Below are 22,753 nucleotides of genomic sequence, written 5' to 3'. Positions count from 1 at the left end.
CTTTCCTAAATAAATTTTCCCTCTCCCTCCTGCCCTTGCCCACACTCTATCACCTTGCCTCATGCAATTATAAGATTTACCAGTATCTGAAGTGACATGTTTGTTTATTTGGCATAGTATAGTTCTTTCACCCACTAAAATGTAACTTCCAATGGCCGCAGGACCTCGTTAGCCTTTTATATACTTGCTGGATGCTTAGCTACTAGAGCAGTGCTTGGCACATAGAAAATTCTCAATAAACTTTGGTGGGCAGAATTTGTATTTCTTTAATTCATCAGTCTCAGTATCCTCTGGAGACTTTCTTCCTCTTCTCAGTGAAGCTTTTAAATATTTGAAAAAAAAGTTTCTCCCTGAAATTTCTCTTCTTAAATGTCTGTAGTTGCTTCCACTTATACACAGAAGCATGTCTGGTTTAGCTGTTTGGTTTAATCATATAGTGAATTCATCAACACTTTAGATCACACTTTGTATGTTCTCTCTATGAACCTGTTCTACCAGCTATACACACAAATACATCTTGGCTTGCCCAATGCTGCTCATGGCTGGGAGACTCGGGAAGTGTTTGCTGAGTGTAAGACTGAACGCAATGTCCTACAAGCAGAGAATCCCTGGTGCTTGGGCCTTGGAGGGGAAAAAGATCAGCATGGCTTCCCTGGCCAGATTTATTACTCTCCCTTTCACTGCATCCTGTCGCCCACACTCCCAGGGCCTTTGTAAATCACTGGATGTTATTCCTTCACTTACACATTTTTTATGACTGTCCTTTTAGGACCACATAAATCAGATGTCAAATCAGGTTATTAGTGAGGGCTATTTTTTTCTCCCCTGTCAACAACCTGGTATTTTAATTCACTTTGGACTTTTCTATTTCTGTTTGCAACCCTTCTCTGGGATGGTAAATGCTTGCAGAGAGATTTGTTCTGAAGGAAAATTGAGGAGAGTTAGGTCAGATACCAGAGAACAAGGATATAGTCTTAAAATTGTGAGACTGGTGGGGGAAAAGAACCTTCTACCTTTCTCACTGAAAAATGACCTTAATCCCTGGGTTAATCAGAAGGCTTTCCTTGTTAGCTAAGGAAAAATGAAGAATTTCTCCCAGGCACAAAGAGTTGGAGAAACATCAGGTTTAGGGTAGAGATTAAAGGTCATTCCATCATTCAGAATGTATTTGAGTGAACCAATAAGGAAAGATAAAGAGGGAGGAAGTTACTTGTTTAAGTTAATGGCAGAGATGTGCTCTGAACTCAGACCTCTTATCATTTTAGATGTGAAAAAAATTTTTAATGTCAAAATACTATAAAATACAAAAATTTTAAAATCCCTCATATTCCCTCTATCAAAAGTTGAATGTGTTAACATTTTCATGTACTCTTTACATCTACACCCGTTTAATTTCCATCTTCAATCTGATCTTCACTCCCTCTCCTATATGGGCTCATTATTATGCTTTTTTATGTTTTATTTCCAACCTTTTAAAATTTAACATACTTATGCATTTTTGTGGTATCCATAGAACTCTATAATATTATTTTGTGTGTATTTTTAAAGGTTGTAAATATAATCACAATGTTTATAGCAGTTTGTAACTGGATTTTCTCAATCCACAGTGTTTTTTAAGATCTTTCCATATTGATTCATATTGACCTACATGTTTACTTTAATTGCTGCATGAAAGTTATGTACTCCCAATTTTTCTTCATTCCTTTTTTTTTTAAATTGATGCACACATAGATGGTTTCTGATTTTTCCAATTCCCAAATAATGATATTATGAACATTCATGTAACGGTCTCAGCGATTATATGTCTGATTATTTTTCTAGATAAATAACTAATGATTGAGTTACTGGGTCAAAAAGTATGCACATTTTTAGTTTCAATAGAAATAGTCAAAACTTCTCCAGAGTAGCTATACTAACTTACATTCCTTATTAGCAGTGACCAGCAAATATTCTTTTCAACAAGCCTTGTTGAAACACTTGGTATTATCAGAATAGTTTAAGTTTTCCATTTGACAGACTTTTAAAATTCTCATTTTTGTTTTAAATTCACAGAACTTGATATCTTTTCTTATGCTTATTGATGATAATTATATTATCCTTATATCCTTTGCCTCATTTTTTATCCTTTTATTAACTTGCTTTGTAAGAATTCTATGTATATCCTGGATCTTGAATGTTGGTTGGTTATTAGTCAATGAAAATAACTCCCCCCATTTTATGGCTACCTTTTTCCTTTGTTTATAGGTTATCTTATTAAATGCACATTTAAAATTTTTAATGTAGTCAAATTTGTATTTTTTTCTTTATAACTTGGCACATTTGCTATCTTTCTAAAGAAATTTTTCTCACTTCTGTATCAAATAAGCAACTGAATGAGGCAACTAGGATGCAGAATTTAAGGAGACATTTGCTTAGAATCCTGCAAGTGAGTGCTTTCTTAAGTTGTGTGCCTTAGGCTCATCATAGCCTAAACATATGCATGTATCACCAATTAGTTAATTTTTATTGCTCACTAGAATTCCATACTAGAATTTACCAAAAAATTATTTATTCATCTGTTGATGAACATTCGTATTGTTCCCAATTTTAGTTACTATAAATAAAGTTTCTGTGACTATTTTTACATGTCTTTTGTGTGTGTGTGTGAGTATATATTTGTACTTCTCTTTCTCTTGAGTAATGTCTAGTCATTAGGTAATGTCTAGTCATTTGATTAAACTACTAGTAATGTCTAGCCATTTGGCTAGACAACAAAGGTCCATCTAGTCAAAGCTATGGTTTTTCCAGTAGTCATGTATGGATGTGAGAGTTGGACTGTAAAGAAAGCTGAGTGCTGAAGAATTGAGGCTTTTGAACTGTGGTGTTGGAGAAGACTCTTGAGAGTTCCTTGGACTGCAAGGAGATCAAACCAGACAATCCTAAAGAAATTCAGCCCTGAATATTCATTGGAAGAACTGAAGCTGAAACTCCAATGCTTTGGCCACCTGATGCAAAGAACTGACCCATTGGAAAAGACTCTAATACTGGGAAAGATTGAAGGCAGGAAGAGAAGGGGACGACAGAGGATGAGATGGTTGGATGGCATCACCAACTCGATGGACATGAATTTGAGCAAGCTCTGGGATTTGGTGATAGACAGGGAAGCCTGGCACGCTGCAGTCCATGGGGTTGCAAAGAGTCGGACACGACTGAGCTACTGAACTGAACTGAACTGAGTAATGTCTAGGAGAGGAATTGTTGGGTCATAGAGAAGGCAATGGCACCCCACTCCAGTACTCTTGCCTGGAAAACCCCATGGATGGAGGAGCCTGGTAGGCTGCAGTCCATGGGGTTGCTAAGAGTCGGACACGACTGAGTGACTTCACTTTCACTTTTCACTTTCATGCACTGGAGGAGGAAATGGCAACCTACTCCAGTGTTCTTGCCTGGAGAATCCCAGGAATGGCGGGGCTTAGTGGGCTGCTGTCTATGGGGTCGCACAGAGTCGGACATGACTGAAGCGACTTAGCAGCAGCAGAATAGGTGTTTGCTTAACTAAAAGAAACTGCCAAATTATTTTCTAAAATGATTGGAAATTTTACTCTGCCACCAGCAGTTGGAGAACTCCAGTTTTTCCACATCGTTATTAACTAGCCATTACAGTGTGTATGAAGTTGCATTTCCCTGGCAGCTGAAGTCCAGAATCTTTTCATATGCTTATTAGTCATCATAACCTCTGTGAAGTATCTGTATTTTTATTGGATTGATTGTCCTTTAATTATTGATTTTTAAAAGTTTTTTTTTTAAATAGTATATTCTAGAGACAAATTCTATAAAATATTATTATGACTTTTTAAAAATCCTGGTCAGTAGCTTGAGTTATTTTTAATGATGTCTTTTGAAAAGTAGAAGTTTGTAATCTTAATAAAGTCCAATTTATTTTTTCTTTTTAATCTATTATTTTTGTGTCCTATCTGCCTACATCCATGATTGCTAAGATTTCTCCTAAATTTTCTTTAGAAGTTTTATAATTTTAGTTTTTATGCTTTTAAGATCTGTAATTCACTTTGAATTAATATTGAGTATGATGTGAGGTACAGGTCCAAGTCTACTGGTTTCCTGTCTGTGGATATCCAGTTGTTCTAGCACAATTTGAGGGAAAGAATTTTATTTTCCCATTGAATCTCCTTTCTTAAAAATCAATTGATTATACATATGTGTGCATTTATTTCTGAACTCTCTATTTTGTCCCATTGATCTAACTCTCTAAACTTCCAACACTATCATACTGTTTTGCTTTTTAACAGTGATTAAATCAGGTAAAGTAATGCTTCCAATTTTGATTTTCTCCTTAGTGACTATTCTAGGTCTCTTACGTTTCCAAATACATCTTAGAATGTTTGTCAGTTTTTACATACATAATAAAATGCCACTGGAATTTTGAATGAGATGTCATTCTAGCTATATGTGAATTTGAAAAGAACTGACATCTTAACAATATTGAGTGTATCAGTCCATGAACATGGTATATCTCTCCATGTATTTAGGTATTTAAAATTTTTTTTCAGTAATCTTTGTAGTAATAGTGACAAAGTCCTACACAACTTTTATTAATATGTTCTGAAGTATTCTATGATTTTTTGCTATTGTAAATATAATTTTAAATCTATATTTTCATTTTTATTGCTAGCATGTAGAAATGCAATTTATTTGTGTATATTGTTATTTTATCTGTAACTTAGCTATTGATTTACTTATTTATTTCAGCACTTCTTGTAGAGGTTTTAGATTTTCCATATATGCCAGTGATTTTCAAAACTTTTTTAAATCTCAAGAATAATTTAGACTCTTAAAATTTGGGGGAACCCTAAAGAGTTTTTGGTTGAGTTAGAAAAATTGATACCTAGTCATTTAGAAATATAATCAAAAGTTATTTAAATATGTGTACATTCATTTAAAATAGCAATAAATCCATTGTACATTAACATAAATAACACATTTTTATTCTTAAAAACTCTATTTTCCAAAACAAAATAGTGGAATTGTTTCATATCTTTGTAAATTTCTTCAATGTCTAGCTTAATAGAATTTGCATTTTGACAAACTCCAGATATTGCTGATGCTACTGGTCCAGGGGCCACACTTTAAGAAACTGCTATAGTAAAAATAAATAAATAAATAAATAAATTCCTTCAGGTAAACATGAAATATTTTAAAAGGTTGAGCATCTGCTCATCCACAAAACAGATCTCAAAGCAAATTCTAAGAAGTCAGCATCATATCCGTCATGTACTCTGACCTCTCAATGAGGTTATAGATCAGTTTACAAAAGAAAACCCAAAAGCACCCACAACAGACTTAAATAAACACATTAAAAAACAACAACTCAACTTATGTGTTGTAAAATAAATCATAATATTGAGAATTAGAAAATATTTAGCACTAAATGTTGCTAAATAATCTACATGTCAAAACTTGTGGGGTGCAGCTAAATTGTAGGATAAATAAAACTGAAAATAATAAATTGAAAACTTTTCTGACAAGAAAAAGTGAAGAAGAGAAGGCATAAATGCAAAATGCCACAAATGAAAAAGCAGACCTAACAATAAATACAGTAGAGATGTAAGAAATTAGAAGAAAACACCATGACTAAATGCATGGAAAAACATTTGGATACAGGGTCAGTACTTCCCAATCCTGCAACATTAGACTTACTTGGCCTTTAAAACAACAGTGATTTTAGACTCCTCACCAATGAGATAAATCAGAATCTCTAAGGGCCAGGCAGAAGGAAATTCTAATAGGCAATCAAGAGTCCAGAGCTACTGCCCTAAGTAATTACAGACTCAGAAGAAAAGTCCCCTTATGCTGAGTGAAGTAAGTCACAGAGCCCCATCTTCCTCCCCATCAACAAGACTCATGTAGCAGACCCCATAGAACACTAAAATCTGTCACATGCCCTCCTCCATCTCCACTATGGGGAAATCTAATGTCACCATGATGCTTTAACAGCAGAGGCACTACTCTTCCTCTATGACTAAGATACTCCCACAGAAATGAGCATCATTTTCCAGTCAGTGGTCCTGGGTCTCTTATCCTCTGAGTCAACAGTACAATTTTTATTCTCTCCTGTGTGATCCTGATTTATTTTTAGAATCAGAATTGAAAAGACAAGTAGTACTTTCTTCAAAATAAACTTAATGATAGTTGCCACATATGGAGCATTGTATATATGTAATGTAGAAGAAGATTAAGACAGACAAGTGCCAAAGACCTCACAGTCTGATGGAATATAAAGGATTCAAATGCACACAAACATACATGAATTCACATGCATGCATGCACACATCAGCACACACACATTTTTATCAGGTTGTATAATACTGTCTTTGACTAAATGTTGAGTGGTGATATCAGTCAGGGAGTAGGTGTAGGGAAAAAACATTTTAATGATTTTATGAAAAGAGAAATTTAATACAAGGAATTAGGTGTTTGCAAAGTCACTAGAAGGTCTCAAGAAGGAGGCTCTAGGCTAGGTTAGACCTCCAGAGATGATTCTGGGGTGGCAATCCTAGAATGTCATCCATTGAGAGAGATTCCATTTCTGCTGCATAATTTGACAAAAAGGAATATCATGAAACTGCTGAGCCAACTGCCAGCCCTAGGAGCACACTTACACAGCAGAGATCTGTGAGTCATGATCCTTGGCCAGAAGTGTTATCTCCAAAGCCAGGCTGTCTGTGCCTTCTAGATCTCCTTCAAAAAAAAAAAAAAAAGATGCTTCCTTGCCATGCCTTCCTCCTAGTTACTGCTACTGCTGCTAAGTCGCTTCAGTCGTGTCTGACTCTGTGCGACCCCATAGATGGCAGCCCACGAGGCTCTCCCGTCCCTGGGATTCTCCAGGCAAGAGTACTGGAGTGGGTTGCCATTTCCTTCTCCAATGCATGAAAGTGAAAAGTGAAAGTGAAGTTGCTCAGTCGTGTCCGACTCTTAGTGACCCCATGGACTGCAGCCCACCAGCCTCCTCTGTCCATGGGATTTTCCAGGCAAGAGTACTGGAGTGGGGTGCCATTGCCTCCTAGTTAACTCAGTTCCAAATTCTAGTCTCCCAAGAATGCATTTGGGCTTGCCTGGTGTCGCAATTGGTAAAGAATCTGCTTGCATTGCAGGAGACTCGGTTTTGACCCCTGGGTTAGGAAAATACCTTGGAGAAGGGAATGGCTACCCTCTCTAGTATTCTTGACTGGAAAATTCCTTGGACAGAGGAGCCTGGTAGGCTATAGTCCATGGGGTTTACAAAGAGTCAGAAATGACTGAGTGACTAACAAGAGCGCACCTCACTGTCAGAATCGGAGGCCCATGTGAAAGTGTAACTGTGAAGCAGTCTGGGATGTAGCTGCTAGCTTTCCAGGACTCCACAGTGCAGGAGGAGAGGGAGCTGGGCAGTCTCCCTTAAGGGAGGTATGGCGGCAGAAAAAGAAGAAAACCTGTGAACTAAACCCTTGAAAGCTTGATGCCTTCCTCTCTTGCTCTCCTTTGCAGAGAGCACACAACAAACTGGCCATCAGGAGCCATCAACTTCTGCTGCATAAAACATTTCACATGAGTCCCTTCTTTCATTTTCTTCTGCCAGTCTCTGATCAAATTTCCTTCATATTTTGACCTGGACAACTGCAAGAGTTTTGAAACAAATCTTTCCATTTGTAAGTTTATTACTATAAACCATTTTGTACAGTATTTCTATATGGATCTTTATAAATATATTAATAGTTCCTTGATCAATATATTCATCTAACTGTATTATAATTGCTTGAGGCTATAAGCATTGTCTTCATTGTCTTTTATTCTTGTACTTTCTTCTCTTATAGTAAATACTCAAAATTATTGTTCAATGAATGAACAATAACAGTATTTCCCAAGTGTGGCATGTGTGGATGAAAAGTGATTTAGGGTGGTACAAAGGTGAATCATTTTTATTTTAATAGATATATCACTATATTAAATATAATAGAAAATATAACTAATACATCAAGTCTATGATATTATAGATATCATTTAGGATTAGGCTAAAGTAAAGAGAGAGCACTTGTTGAGAACACAAAAGGACATCAGGGTTAAACATGGTGAGAAAATGTTATAAAAATTCATGATGATAGAGTATGAATAACCAATATTGGAAACAGCTACTAGTATTACTCTTTGTTTGAAAGATGGCCAAGATTCCCATCACCTTGAGAATAACACCCAAACTCCCCTGAGTGCAAATCTTCTCCCACCTGCTTCCTAACTACCTACTTGGTGTCACCTTTTGTCACCTCCATTTTATTCCAACTGTATATCCTATAAAGCCACATGAAAACCCTCATTGTTCCCCCAATATTTTCATACACCCCCCTATCTCTACACATGGAGCTTTCTACCTGAAATGACTGCTCTCTATTGCTTCTCTGTTGAGTAGAGAAGTCCTATTTATCCTTTAAACCCCTATTTCATTCATTCAACAATAATTTGTTGAATAAGTCCTGTTTATCCTTTAAAACCCAGTTCAGATGTCAGCATTACAACTATAATGAGCTAAAACAGAGAAGCCATAGACAGACACAAGGTCATTTCCAGAGAGGACTTCCATGTGAAGTAAAGTTTAGGCCAGTTCATCATGAGCTGATCAGGGGTCTCCCCACTTAGAGATGTCAAAACTCAATATTTGTACCTCTCTTAGAGCTCATTGCATTCAGAAAAAATGCCCCACATGAGCTCAATAGACTCTCATGATTCATCACTAGACATCATATGCATATACTTACGTGTTATCACTAAGTCTCTTTATTTCTCAGTGCACAGGCCCACACATGACCCAGTCATTTCTGCAAAGGCTGAAGTATCAGTGCTTAGAACTGGTATTTCATTGCTAGAATAATACTAGTTTTATTCTTCTTATTTTTTTAGAGTGTGTAAGAGGCTTAATTGTAGAAAAACTGAAAATATAAAAATTATAATAAACAGAAATAAATGTATCACTCATAATCCCCCTACCTAGAGGCAAAACAAAAAAAAAAAACTAACGTTTTGTCACATTTTCCCTCAGTCTTTTTTCCACTCCTCTCTACCTTCAAGTTTTATATACTATACTTGTGTTCTGGTTTGCTCACTTACCATTACTCTTCTGTGTTATTAAAAATTCTTTTCAAACATTAATTGCATTAATTAACCATACTTTAACTACCAGCTATTTTACTATTTCCAGGATTTTTATTACACATAATGTAACAATAAACATTTTTGTGCGTAAATCCAGGGCTGCATTTTAGATTCTTTCCCTAGCATGGGTACATAATTGTGAAATCATTGGTTCATAAGTTATGAATATTTTAAGACCAAATTAGAAATACTTCTGTCTTTAGATTTCTATTTCAGAGCTTTTTCCACTTTAACAAATTATTACTCTCCTTTGTCAAAATCCATGTAAAACAAACAAAGAAAAAAATCTCAGGAAGTTTGTCTCCCCAGACTTACATAGTATTTTTAATATCACACAGTTGAAGCAATTGGCACTCTAGAAGTCTCCTTAGAATCCCCCATAATGTCCTGAGTCCCTCTTGTCATTATATGGGAAATCCAGGTGTCCATGCTATTGGTTTCTGCCTGGATTATACCTGCCTCACCCTTTTGAGTTAGTATCTTGGTGAGACACTGCCATCTTTATTTCCCTGGGTAAAATTCTATAGGAAATCGTGCAGTCTAGCAAGAATATTTTAACTGCTCTGTAGATACTCTGGAGCCTTCACGCCCTGATTTCTGCTGGAAAGAGCTCATTGCTACTGGATAAAATTACCATAAGAACGTGTCCTTTCATTTCTGGGATGTAGGTGGCATAGTCACACAGCTGATCCTGCACTGACTTCGTGCAAATCACAACAGATTCCTCCTCTGTCAGGACACATGCTTGATGAGTGTGTTGCATTTTTTGTGGGAAAAACAATATGTACCTTCCTCCTGGTGGCTGTAGCCCTGCATCAAACCACACGTGGAGCTCAACCCTGGCCTGCCTCCCAACTGGGCACCTCAGGGTCAGGGAAATCTGCACAGGCAGGTGGAATTCTTGGTATCATTCTTCCAGCCGGGAATTTTTTCCTGGGTTATCAATGTGGCCCTTCCTTTAACAAGCTTCTCTCAACAGTCCTTCTCATATGTCTCCGGATAGCAAGGGACTACCTACCTGATTCAGGAGAAGGAAATAAAATGTCTCCCCAGTAAAATGGCCAAGGTGAAAGAGATAAGGTCTTTCCTCCTAGTCCTATGCCAGAGAGGATTCTGTTGAGACTATAAGAGCAAGTGTAGCACTGCTTCTCCCTTATTCCCCTAGACCTTTCATTGTAGGGTCTGGCAGCCAGTCGCCAGCATCTACACCTCTTTATCTGAGTCTTTTCTTTGGTGATTGGAGCCCCACCGTACCCTTCTGCACATCAGGCCAGATCACTGGAGAATTAATGCTCCTCCTCCAGCAGTCCTTATCCAATGAGTGCCAAGATGAAAACTGGTGCCTGCATAGCCCAGTTGGCTGGTCTCTCTGGCACCATGACTCTAGAACAAGCCCTCTACACAGGCTCATAGGGCTCCCCAGCAGGAAGTTCAGTTCCCCACAATGGGACCTCTCTTGGTGCCGTATTTTTTCTTGGCCTCTTCCATTTCTTATTTTACCATCTCCTTTATTTGTCTCCTGGAATTACCTCCTATATTAGTTTATTCAGACCACCACAACAAAATACCAAAGACTGAGTGACAAACAATAGAAATTTATTTTCTCACTGTTCTAGGGGCTGGAAGTCCAAGATCATGGTGCCAACAGGATTAATTTCTCCTGAGGCCTCTCTCCATGGCTTGCAGATGGTCACCTTCTTGCTGTGTCCTCACATGGTCTTTTCTCTGTCCATGTGCATCCCTGATACTCCTATATATGTCCTAATCTCCTCCTTTTATAAGGACACCAGTTACATTGGATTAGGGCATACCCTAATAACCTAGATTTAACTTAATTACCTATTACTGTCGCATTATGGGATTAGGGCTTCAGGGCATGAATTTTTTGGAGTTCAGTTTACAACAGCTATCCTACTAAGCTACTTTATTTTGAATCCTTGTTCCAAAATATGACAGCAGATGAAATAGCCACTCTGAATCAATGACTCTGGAAGAGCCTTTGGATTTGAGAACAGTGGGGAGGGAGCCAAACACCTTGCAAGCATAAGCAAGGCCCAGAAAAGAAGCCCGTGTTGAAAATGTCTCATAACTCCTGTTATCCTAGAGAAGCTGGGGTCAGTGGAGACTTTACAAGGATTACACATGGGATATTGTTAATTATTGCACATTTTGGTTATAAGTCTTCCTAATATAATTCTACTGAGTAGCTCTTGCAAGATACATCCTGGGGAAAGATCACCACCTGGTTTAGTGTAATAAATATTTTTTAGCATGTATAAACACACACACACACATATACATGTACACACACACACACACACACACACACACACACATATATATATATAAACAAAACAGGATAATTATATACTTCTTCAGCCAAGTTCTTTGGAGACCCACAATGAATGACACAGAAAGAACAGATAATCAGTATGCCTGTTCTTGGCTAATATATTTAAAATGGGGTTAGACTCAATAAATAAATATAGTTGGGGCTTTCTTGGAAGGTACAAGACTTGCTGTTCTGAAAATTTTTTAATAAGAATCCAATGGACCCTGACAAATCTGTACAGATGGCAGAAATACACAAAAGAAATAAAAAAGGGGCCCAGAATTCTGAAGTCAGAGGGGCAGAGTTGGGGAGCAGGCAGGTGGGCTGACTTGGTGGCCATGGCTGTGGCTGCTCAGATGCCCTGCCAGCCTCTCCCAATCCTGACCCTGTCGTCCATGAATAATGGTGCTCTGAGATCTGGAGGTCCGGCTGAGGTGCCATCCTTGCAATCAATGAGCTCATTACCCTGAGAAATGGTTTCTTATCCCTTCAGCTCCTTTGCAGATTTCATTTGCATTTCCTCAGACCTGTTTTTATTTCCATCAGCCTGGGCTGCCTCATAGTTAAGTCACCTCCTTGATATTGCTTCTGGTTGGGCCTGTTTGGGCTTGCTTTGGCAGCACAATCCCGAGTGTCATTCAGGCAATTAAATAAGGTATTTTATTTTATTCAAGGGGGCTGTATCATGCCTATTTCAGGAGCTATTTGATGGGAACTGGGGCAAAAAAAAAAAAATGTCCCTTGAAAATGGCATCCCATCTGTAGCCCCATGCGAAAGGATCACAGAATTAGCTTTTCTTTAACACTATTATATTCTTTCAATAGGGTGTAAAGTTTTGGGAGATGAACTTTCATGCTCCATGTCACGGGAGCAGATTGGTTTTGCATGTGTGACAGAGCAGGCCCTGAGACTCCAGCCATGGGGGGATGGTGCAGAAACAGAATTCTTAAGTGAGTCAAATGTCTTTCCAAGGCGCGCATCTGTTTAAAAACTTTCCCTGGATTCCCTGTGTCTGTTTTCCCCAATTTGTTCACTTTCTATTAGCTCTAATTTGCAGAGTAGCTTTGGGCAACTGTTCCCTGTTCTTGTCTAGAAGTCCATTTCTTTGTTAAAATGTGAATGGAACCATGAGTCTATGCATGTTGACTGCCAACTCCAAATGTGGGCCATTCCACATCTTTTTGTCTTTACTTGCCTTTAGTTTTGTTGAAAAGGAATCTCTTTGGTTTAGATTAATCTATCAGAAGCCTGAGGTCCCAGACCTCCCTGTGTTTGAACTGAGAGAGTGATCTGTGAGTTCACAACTCCACCAACTATGAGATCACATCTAGAACATAGGAGTCATTTATTTTGTGTCCTTAGCTCCTCTCCACCCTTCATCGCTCATAGAATAGTGACTTAATTTTTAGACCAAAACTTAGGATATTTTAATATGAAAGTTGCCTGGAATGTGGTAAAAAACAATATAATATCTAGAATAATATTCGTTAAACCTTCTAAAAATGGAGCACCTTACAATTTTTTCGTAACTATAAAAATCTTCTGTACAGCAAATATAAGTAAATAAAAACAAACAAAAAACTCTAAGCATATATAGGGCCAGCAACAGTAAAGTCAACAAACCAGCTATGAGAATAACAAAGAGGAACTATTTTAATTGACCTTAGAAATTTTGGTACGATTTGAAATCACTTTGTTGTTAATACACAAAAAACATGGCTTGCTTCCTTTCCTTTGTGAAGAATCACAAAGCATATCTGGATATATTAGCACTTGGTTTCCACAACATCTTTATGTTCTAATAGATGTATATTCGTATGAAGCACATCTCTCAACTCATGGTGAGATGCGATCCAACAGTGTAACCACTATTGTATAAGCGTTACAGAGAAGAACATTTTTGGAGGACTTTCTGGCACCAAGAAGAGCAGGACTAATGAGAGGCATAAAGCTCTTTCAGAGGGATTTGAAAGGACACATTGAACAGGAAAAAGCCAGAAAATAGTAAACTAAGATGGCAACACAGAAGGAAAAGAAAAATGAATTCCCCTTTCCCTTGTGTTTTTCTCTCATTTTCCTTAGTGTAGAGGAAGTGTAATTGAAACTCTTGGATGTTCAGTGTGTGTTTAGCATATCTCCACTGCCTTCTGTCTCTGGAGATTTGGTACTCTCTGGGGACTGGTTCCTGTGTTCTAGATTTCTCAGAGTCCTTCCCTGGGGCCCCAGATATGCCACCAAAACGGACCTGACTGATCACAGTTTGGAATTGGCAGTCCATCAATAAGAAATTGCTGAAATCTCACTTAAGGCAAAGCACAGCTAAAGATGGAAAGAGGTTTAAAGAAGAGGTCACTACATTCAAAAAGATTTCCAACTGATTTGGGAAGAAAAGGCTTAATCTTGTGGAAAATTAAATGTGAAAAAAATCATAATGAGTTTAAAATATTAGTACAAAAAGTGCCAGAGAGGGCTGGATAGAACACTGACCGTTCCCTATCAGCCAGAGTAACTGAATCAACAAGATGAGCTATATGCTTCAAAACATCTGCCTTCACACCCTATCACCTATTCAGCTGGTGAAGAATCTACCTGAAATACAAATGACCCGAGTTTGATCCCTGGGTCAGAAAGATCCCCTGGAGAAGGAAGTGGCAACCCACTCCAGTACTCTTGCCTGGAGAATTCCATGGAAAAAAGGAGGCTACAGTCCATGGGATCACAAAGTCAGACATGACTTAGGGACTAACTTTCACTTTCTTTCATCACCTACTGGGGGCTAGTTGCCTATTCTTGTGCTGATTTATTAATATTTATGAGCCTTTGTTTCTTTAGGTACAAAATGAGATTATATTACCCATAAGATTATTACCTTGTGGGTGTTATAGGATTAATAAGGATTACTAAAATAATGTATATGAAGTCCCCCTGGGTAAAGCATGAAACATAATACATATTTGAGAAATGTGGAATCCAGAAAAATGATACAAATGAACTCATTTGCAAAGCAGAAGTAGAGTCGCAGTTGTAAAGAACAAATTTATGGTTACCCAGGTGAGAAGGTGGGCTTCCCTCGTGGCTCAGTTGATAAAGCATCTACCTACAACACAGGTGATCTGGGTTCAGTCCCCTGAAGATCCCCTGAAGGAGGGCATGGCAGCCCACTGCAGTGTTCTTGCCTGAAAAACCCCATGGCCAGAGGAGCTTGGTGGGCTACAGTCCGTGGGGTTACAAGAGTCAGACACAACTTAGTGACTAAAGCACCACCGAGAAGGAAGGTGGGGAGAGCATATTGAGAGTTTGGGATTGACATATATACACTATTGATACTATGCATAAAGTAAATAACTAATGAGAGCCTAGGTATAGCACAGAGAACTCTACTCAGTGATCTGTGGTGACCTAAGTGGGAAGGAAATTTAAAAAGAGTGGAGGTATATATATATAACTGATTCACTTTTCTGTACAGTGGAAACTAACACAACATTGTAAAGAAATCAGATTCCAATAAAAATTAGTTTTAAAAAAGAAAAAAAATGTATTCACCTTCTTCCATTTATCCATATGTTGTCTTCAAAGCCTTAGGACAGCAGAAACTATGCATAAAGATTAAAGTCCTGAGAAATAACACACCAGAGTCCAGCTATGAGCAATTTTGTAACTTCTAGTCATCACATGGAAAATTCCTAATTAAAAAACCAACCTTCCGTTCAGCTCAAACCTAACTTTCACCCAGCCCCACCTCACACTCATTATTTTACACACTTCAGCTGAGTTCAGGCCAAGAAGTACATTTGAGCTGACAGCTGAGATAGGGATGTAAGCAGCATCCCAGGCATCTAATCCTAATGGATTATAGGGTGGGGGAGGTTCTGGGGAAAGCGCTGCCCCAGGAAGAGGATGGGAATCAGCTCTGCGTTCCCATCCAAGCAGTGGGTTCACTGCAGCTCCTTTCTGGCCCTGTCTCAGCAACCAGCACAAGGCAGAGCCTCCAGGGCTATTCCAGCTTGACCTCTGCGTATTTGTACAGATCCATAGCCTTCCTCCACAGTCACCCTCTTGCCCACATTTCAGCCAGCAGTCTTCAATTTTGACTCTGCTGTTTGATCACATTCCTCTCTGAAGTTCTTTTGAGCTCCTATCAAACCACAGTTAATAGACCATGGGCCCATCCATAGACGGCCCATGGTGACAGGAGTGTGATTACCTGCCTTCCTGGGTGATGTCTCTATTTCCTTTGGTCCATATTTGAAAATGGGTGGTATCATAGTTTGGATAACGTGTTAGTTACTCAATCATGTCTGACTCTTTGCACCAGGCTCCTCTGTCCATGAAAGTCTCCAGTCAAGAATACTGGAGTGGGAAGCCATTTCCTTTCTCCAAGGGATCTTTCCGACCCAGGGATCATATCTGGGTCCCCTGCATTGCAGGCAGAGTCATTACCATCTGAGCCACCAGGGCTTGGGAAATGATGACAATCACCAGACTGAAAGGGTAGAGAAAACCAGCCTGTAGCTGATGAATCAGATAAGCCACTTCTCCATGTAAAACCCTCCAGTGGTTTCCCATGTACTTGACAGAAAATTTGAGCTACTTATCATGGCCGGCAAGGCCTTAGGTGAAATTTCCTGCTGGCTTCTCCAAACCTACCTGCCATTTGCTCTCTTTACTCGCTTGCCAGCAGTCACACTGCCCTTCTTTCTGTTTCCTAAGTACTCTCTTCTCTTACAACTTACAGCCTTCACTATTGTTTGCTCTACCTGAAATTCACTTCCCTGAGACCTTCTCATAACTGACTCCCTGTCATTCAAGTCTCTGCTCAAATATTGTGCCTCTACAAAGAACATTCCTGACCATTCTATTAAAGCTTATCTACCTGCCCACTTTTTTATTACCCTGTTTTATTCTCATCATTGACCATATCCCTCTGAAATGATCTTATTTACAGTTGTATTCTTACTTAACATCTGTCTTCTCTATTAAAATGTTATTGCAGTGAAGGCTGGGACTTGTGTTTCAGTGCCCAGAACAGTGACTGGTATATAGAACAGTCTCCAAAATACTATCTGGATGAATAATACACGCCTTTCTAAAAGCACATTTGGGTGCCTTGTAAACTGGTACTGAAAGGACAGGTCAGATAACAATAAGGGCATCAAAGATTTCAAGTGGAACAATGGAGGGCTAGACAGGCAAAGTTATCCAAGGAATTTTTTCCTTTGGCAACAAGGTCCCAGCCAACAGCAATAGGCTTGGGATCTTGAATGGACCAGGAAAGAGCAAGGGGGCCCCCATTCTGGGTTAGGGATTTCAGTGGTCTCAGCCTATAGGAAGACTGGTATTAGAAAGGGAATCAATCAGGACTAAGGAGAAAGAGAAAAGGTCTCATCTGGGGATGGACAAGCCAGCCTAGGAGAGGAAAAGGAAGGTATGTCCTAGGCAAGACAGCTAACCAGCAATCAGCCCTGAATATACAGATTTCCAAATCTGATGGCATGTAGCAACAGTTTGGTGAGGGTGAGCAGTGCCAAACCTCATCAGTATTAATTCAGAAAACAGTGACCTAATGCCCTACTCTGCCAAAAGGGGTCCAGGTGTTGAGGGCAGAAAGTGAAGGATCCTAGGGATGACAGAGACACATAGAGGTGGGAGCTGACAGCGTCTAGCAGCCAGTCACTGCAAGAGTTAATCAGCTCACAGTTCCCAGAGGCAGCCGAAGATGAATAGCTGTGTGCTGTGATTATTCTTCCTTTTAAACTGTCCTATGTCTCCATGTTACAGGCAACACTTTCTGGAGTAAGTAAATCATGCCCAGCATTCATCTCACACATACAGGCAAATATGAAATCAACATTTCTCCATGGTAAAAAGATCCTGCTGTGTCTGCTGCTGCTGGTGGGTATCCTGAAAGTCAGTCACTTCCTTTCTCTAAGGGAAAAATAGGCTCAGAAGAAGGATCTGCTTCCTTGTCAGGGGCTCACTTTAGGCATGGTTAGGAGTAATTGCCTAAAACAAAAACAGACTGTTATGAAATGGGATCAACTGTACCAATTCTGGGTAGTTTGAAACCCCTCAGGAGAAAGACTGTCTGTAGCAGTATTCTGCAGTGGATCTTTATTCAGACTTGAAAAGAGCAGGATTAGGGACTTCTCTGGCTGTCCAGTGGTTCAGACTTCCCTTTCCAATATAGTCGGTAAGTGTTCTATCCCTGGTCAGGAAGCCATGAACTCTTCTTTTTTTTTTTAAAAAAGCAGGATTAGTTGAGAGGTATTAAGCATGTATTTAAAACAGTGTAATTCCCTAAATAGAGAGCTTCTCATGTGGCGCCAATGGTAAAGAACCTGCCTGCCAATACAGGAGACATAAGAGATATGGGTTTGATCCCTGGGTCAGGAGATCCACTGGCAGAGGAAATGGCACCCGACTCCAGTATTCTTGCCTGGAGAATCCCAAGGACAGAGGAGCCTGGCAGGCTATGGTCCATAGGGTCACAAAAAGTTAGACATGACTGAAGTGACTTAGCATGCATGCACGCAAGCATATATTAAAGACAGTATAATTCCCTAAATAGAAAACTTATGCATACATGATATTTACTTGCCGTTAATTTACCTGAATAAACAGGTATTTCAGACTCTTATGTCATCTGTCTGTATGTCAATGTTAAAATCATATACAGCCTCTAGGCTGGAATGGAGGCATGGCAAGAATACAATGTCATAGAAATTGCACTGGATCTTGCCCCAACCTGTGGCTCCAGCAACCCTGCATCTCAGATGGTTATTCCAAGAGTTCCTGGTGGTGTATAATGCAAGCGTCAGTACTCAGTCACTTTATTCACATCCAACTCTTTGTGACCCCGTGGACTGTAGCCTGCCAGGCTACTCGATCCATGGGCTTCTCCAGGCAAGAATACTGGAGTGGGTTGCCATTTCCTCCTCCAGGAGATCTTCCTAACCCAGGAATCAAATCTGCATCTTCTGCATTGCAGGTGGACTCTTTACCACTGAGCCATGAGGGAAGCCCATCTTAAGCAAGACTCACAATTAAATCCACTTTCACTGGGTATGGCCCTGGCTCTTTATCCGTCTCCCAGCATCTACAGGGTTCTTCTGTATTCTGAAGAGTGCACTATCAATATGGCATGGATGGGAAGATGCCTAAGATGCTCAGCATTTTGTCTTGATGTCAAGAATGCTGCTTCCCCTCTTTTCTCTTGTAATTTCATGAAGGGTAGTCATCATAAAAATGATAATGATTATTGTAGTCATGATGGTGGTGAATTGTTGACTATGGTTGCTATGTATCAGGCACCATTCTAAGTGATTTACATGTAATTCATTTGATCCCCAGAACAACCCTACAAGGCAAAGCTATTTTACTGATGAGTAGACTGAGGAACACAGGAGATAACTTGCCTAAGGCTACTTGTAGCATGGTCTTCAAGAGTTTTAGTGAAAGAGCTGGGTTTTCTTACACATACACAGGCATAAAGGATGAGAAAGATATCCTCAGAAATAATTAGCATTTATCACCATATATGCAAATACATATACAAGGGAATGATATACTGTACAAAATGCTTTTAATGCAGTTTTCTCACTTCCAGTTTTGGAAGCATGATAGTATATAGTGAATATAGATCTCTCATCATCTTTTAAAACTACTACATGGTATTCTGCAATGTGATTATATCATAATATACTTAACGACTACTATACTTTGAATGATAATATGGTTTTCTAATTTTTCCTATTGTACTAATGCTGAAATGAATCTCTTTGGACCTGTATCTTCAGACAGTTGTCCTATTATTTTTCCCTAAGGTTACATTCTAGAAATTGCCTTGCTGTATAAATGGAAATTCATATTTTCAATTTTGATAATATGTTGTCCAACCATTCTCTAGAAAGTTCTTGTTTTATCAATCTGAATTTATACCAAAGCATATGAAAATGCCTATTTACATATGCCCTAGCCAACATTAAATAATACCAATATTTTTCATCATTTTGAATTTATTAATTATAGGCAAGAAACGGCATCTCTCATGTTTCAATTTGTGTTTCCTTAATAGCCAGTCAGGGTCAGCATTTTTCAGTGCTAAAAATGTGGGTATCTATTCTATGAATTGCCTGACCTTGGGCCTCTTGCTTTTGGAATATCCTCTTTTTCTTGAAGATTTGCATGAGCCCTGGAAAGATTAAGGAAGCTAAACCTTTCTTTGTAATATCTCTTGCAAATAATTTTCAGAGTTTGTCTTTTAATGTTGTTCATGGTATTTAGGTGAACAATTAGATCAGGGTTTATGTTAGAGATTCAAAAGTTGTGGCATTTTATGTAGTCAAAAACACTATTAATCTTTTCCTTTCAGCCATTGAGTCTGCACTTAAAACATTTTAAGTGTTTTACCACCGTAAGATTACATAAATACTTATTTATATATCCTAGTGTTCTAATGCTTTCTCTTTTCCAATAAAAACTTTGAAACATTGAAATTTATTTTTGTATGAATTAAGGTATAAATTCAAACCTTTTTAAAAAATGGTATATACTTGCCCCTGATCATATTTTATTGAATAATCCATTTAATAAATAGTTGATTCTTTCCCTAATATTTTCAACCTGACATCATTAATATAGGCCAAATTATTATACATACTTAACTTCTGAATTTTCTTTTTAGTTTTATGGATCTGACTACTTTGGTACCATATCACAGTGATAATTTAATTTCTAATAGGGCAAGTCAATCTCATTACTCATTTTTCTTGGTCTTTTCATGACCATTCTAACACAATTATTCTTCTAAATGAACTTTAGAATCATTTGGTCAAGTTCCAAACAAAAATCTCATCAAATTTTAATTGGGATTGCATTAAATTTATAAATTAATTTGGGGAGAAGTGACATCTTTAAAATATTGAAGCTTCTCATCTAAAAACATGGAATGTCTCCTGATGTATTAACATCTTTTATGTCTGTAAGTTAACTTGTAATATTTCTATGGTGTATCTGTCATATTTCTTATTAAGATTAGCCCTAGTTAGTTAACATTTTTTGTTGCTATTGTTAATCTGATTTTTAAATATATTTCTAAATAGCTAATTCTACAGTGTAAAGAAGCTGTTGATTTTTATGTTAATTTGGTAACTGGAAACTATGAAATGCTTTTATTCTGTTTATCAAATGATTCCCATTTTTTCTAGGTAGACAATTCTGAATAAATATAATTAATGTTGCCTCTTCTTTCATAATATTTATGGTACTTACGTTGGTTAAATAATTATTTTGACATGTATGTCTTAACATGGAAACTCTTTTGGAATTTTGGGGAAAAAATCAAGCTCCTAATAAATGATAGAATCATCACTTTCTTTTTAAACTAAGTATTGCCTTTAACAGACTCAGCTGACCATTAAATTTTCCCTAACTTTCATTTTAACTACTGGGGATTTACTTCCTGCTGTATTTCTTCTTAAATTATTTTTAAATTTTAACAATGAGAAAGAGGGAGAACAAGAGATTGATATCGAAGTGGCCTAAATTGTAAACTCTGAAGCCAGACTGTCTAGGTTCAAATCTCAGCTCTGTTATTTATTAGGCATTGTTACTGAGGCTAACTATTTCATCTAGATGTGCTTTCCAAATCTGTAACATGCGGAAAACAAAAGCAGCTACTTAACACGTTTGTTGTAAGAGATTTGACATCCCCTGCCACACACACAAATAGTAGGCTCTAAATAAACATTTACTATGTTTGTATTTTATTTTGTTTAGTTCCCAAATCTTGCACTCATATACTACTTGCTCTCCATTGACAGCAATCTCTGCATGTCTTCATATCAGAAAACAGGACTAAAGACAAATTCAACTCCAGAATCACTGATGATTAATATTTATGTCACCGAAGTTTCATGGGAAAACAAAGTGTGTAAAACATTCCTAAATATCTTTAAATTTCCTACACTTTTTCCAAGGTTTTCCCTTGTGCAATAGCCACATTTCTCACTGTCTCTCTCTCCCTCAGTCTCCAAACTTCTCCTCCTTATTTTCAAAGCTTTTTTTTTTTTTAAGTTTTATAATAGTAAATACATTAAGACAATTTTGAGAAATTTATGTTCCATCCAATCTGAAAGTTGAAATCCTACTGTAACCCATATCATTTCCTCATCCTCATCCCCACCCTCTATATCCCTTGATATTTAATATCCAGCCAAGCCAATTAGATGAACTCCTCAGATACCTTGAAACAGAAGAGGTCATTTTCTACATTATTAACCAACTCAATATATTTGTCTGCTGAATATTATACTAGACACAGAAAATATGATATTAGCAAATAATGTGAAATATAGACCATTTATTTGAATTGTCAGAGAATGAGAAGACTGTTCCAAACTATTAACGTTTCTTTTTGAGGCGAACAAGGTGTGAAATTTACCTTTCCAGTAGTGCCCAGTCGCTAACCCATTCCTAAAGTGAAAATGGTTGTATTTTTGTTTCATATTAAAAAATTTTTTGTATAAAGAGGGTGTCAATAGGACTTTGTACTTTCCTATATTTTCTGATTGAATAATTCAGTTGCAGAATGATACTTAGTATGATTCAGAGGTCATAGTACATAGTATCAGTCAGAGGTCGTAGTACATACAGATATCACATCTTTGATAGGAATAACCCCGTGTCCTTCAACTGAGTCACGATGCCTATATGCCACCTCTTGATTTCAGATAGTATTTTTCTTTGCATGTAAATGAAATTAACTTTTCCTACTATGGCAAAACACTTAAAAGCAGAAATGGCTGTTGAATATTCCTTTTCAAATGACTACTGATATGATTATATGGCTTCATATCACTGACATTAACACGAGTCAACATTGACTGACATGGGGCATCCCAGGTAACACTAGTGATAAAGAATCCACCTGCCAGTGCAAGAGACGCAGGTTTGGTCTCTGGGTTGGGAAGATCTCCTGGAGTAGGAAATGGCAACCTATTCCAGTATTCTTGCCTGGAAAATTCTGTGGACAGAGGAGCCTGCCAGGCTATAGTCCATAGGGTCACAAAGAGTTGGACACAACTGAGCGAAGGAGCACATTGACTTTGTTATTCTAAATATCCTTTAATCCTCAGCTAGAATTTACCTATCATTCATTAACCTATCAAATATATATTGAATAGCCATGCTGCTGCTAAGTGACTTCAGTCGTGTCCGACTCTGTGTGACCCCAGAGATGGCAG

At 38.0% G+C, this 22,753-nt stretch overlaps 1 long non-coding RNA gene across 4 annotated transcripts in view; it reads left to right on the top strand.

The window, feature by feature from the left end:
- The window catches only part of LOC147357678 (uncharacterized), a 310,603-nt gene that overhangs the window by 182,588 nt on the left and 105,262 nt on the right, over window positions 1-22,753 (top strand). The window contains exons 6-7 of one of the 4 annotated variants that reach the window (XR_015141511.1): window positions 17,289-17,402; window positions 18,499-20,749. The exons of the other annotated variants lie outside the window; for them this stretch is intronic. This is a non-coding gene — a long non-coding RNA (uncharacterized LOC147357678). Of the gene's footprint in view, window positions 1-17,288; window positions 17,403-18,498; window positions 20,750-22,753 lie in introns of those variants that run through there. 4 annotated transcript variants of the gene reach the window in all.

This window comes from Bos grunniens, chromosome 15 (genome assembly GCF_055505025.1).
Source record: "Bos grunniens cultivar Pamir isolate PY7600 chromosome 15, Bosgru_T2T1.0, whole genome shotgun sequence".
NCBI classification, from domain to species: Eukaryota; Metazoa; Chordata; class Mammalia; order Artiodactyla; family Bovidae; genus Bos; species Bos grunniens.
This window is presented reverse-complemented; position numbering and strand designations above follow the sequence as displayed.